Consider the following 1610-nt stretch of genomic DNA (forward strand, 5'->3'; position numbering starts at 1 on the left):
TCTCACTTAGTTCTCCAAGGTGTAGATTTCAGTTGTGATCATTTAGATTCTTGTCTTAGAAGTTGGAACGAAATCCCTACTCGAACTAGATTGGCATTCTAAAAGAAAAACAGTGAGTAAGGAATTATTGAGTTTTAGCATGTAGTAAGTAAATTTCTAAAAACACTGAAAAGTGCTAAGATCAAGTGTGTTTGGGCTTACATTTGAATACCTATAGGATATCTACATATGTTATACAAGATTTCTAACTTTCTTTTGCAGGAGGGTAGGACTTAATAATATTTTGTACAGGGACGCGGTCCTACCCTTATATAGCAGTGGATTTATGTAAGTTTTAATTCAATTACTTAGTTATTATAACAAGTTATTATAACGAGTTAATATGATGGGAGTCTTGCTTGGGAAGAAACTATGCCGGTTGAAATGACGGAACTACCTGTCTTCTAAGCTGAGAATAAGTATATTATGATATATTTAAGGTGTTAGTTGGATAAGTAAAAATTGGAAATGTTTATATGTGGTTAGTCTACTCATACCAGCAAATTCCATTTTGCTGACCCATGTTTGCTTTGTTTTGGCAACGTGGGTGTGTTCTTGGGAACATAGGTGGAAGGCAGTGGAACCGCGGCGTGTGATTTGGATTCTTGCCTGGAGCAGTCCGTTAGTTCTGATTCTTATTAGAAGGATGTAATAATGTAGTTTACTTTTAGCATGACATGAGAACATAGTAGTGAGGATTTTTATTCAGAGAGTTTGTTTGATGTTTTATTTGGATGGAAGATAGTTTAATAAAGTGATGGTGGAAACATTATCGGGATTGTGCAGTTTAAGTTGATTCTTTTATGATATGGCTGTTAGGGTTTTGTATGTGTTGTATCCACCCCGTCATAGTCTGGGTTTTTAAACAAGTAAACATCGTGATGTTTGAGATATTTATATTTCAAATATTCACTTTGTTATTGTTTAGAAATTCGGGCTACGACAGAATTTCTGTAATAATTGTCAATTTGGTAAAAGTATTCAGTTACCTTTTAAGAATTCTAAGTCTAGAGATGCTTATGCTTTAGAACTTCTTCATGTGGATTTATGGGGACCATCACCTTGAAATTCAATTTATGGATTCAAATATTATGCTAGCATTGTGGATGATTTTACAAACTATTGTTAGTTGTTTCCTTTGTATGCCAAATCCGATTTCTTTGTTGTTTTCAAACAGTTTAAACTTCAAATTAAAAATTTTTTAAACACAAAAATCAAAATCTTGAGGTCTGATGCAGGAGGAGAATTTACTAGTACTGTCCTTGAAAATTTTCTAGGTGAATGTGGCATTAAACACCAATTTTCGTGTCCACACACACCACAACAGAATGGTGTTGTGGAAAGAAAACATAGACATCTCACTGACCTAAGCAGAACTATTTTCTGTCAGAGTTCAATCCCATATTCATATTGGACAGAAGTTTTCAATACTTCTGTGTTTCTTATCAACATATTACCTATTAAACACTTTAACTATGTGTCACCATATCAAAAACTCTTCAATAAACCACCAGACTATACCTATCTCAAAAGCTATGGATGTGCCTGTTATCCATGGCTAAAACCCTATA

The 1610-nt window shown here is 33.9% G+C and overlaps 1 long non-coding RNA gene across 1 annotated transcript; it reads left to right on the plus strand.

Annotated features, from left to right (window-relative positions):
• Positions 1-258: 258 nt before the first annotated feature.
• LOC147521415 (uncharacterized) lies at positions 259-817 on the plus strand. The gene is made up of 2 exons (XR_015193958.1): positions 259-327; positions 607-817. It is a non-coding gene; the product is annotated as an uncharacterized LOC147521415 (long non-coding RNA).
• The last annotated feature ends 793 nt before the right edge of the window (positions 818-1610 follow it).

The sequence above is a fragment of the Coptis chinensis genome, chromosome 1 (genome assembly GCF_015680905.1).
Source record: "Coptis chinensis isolate HL-2020 chromosome 1, ASM1568090v1, whole genome shotgun sequence".
In the NCBI taxonomy this organism is placed as follows: Eukaryota; Viridiplantae; Streptophyta; class Magnoliopsida; order Ranunculales; family Ranunculaceae; genus Coptis; species Coptis chinensis.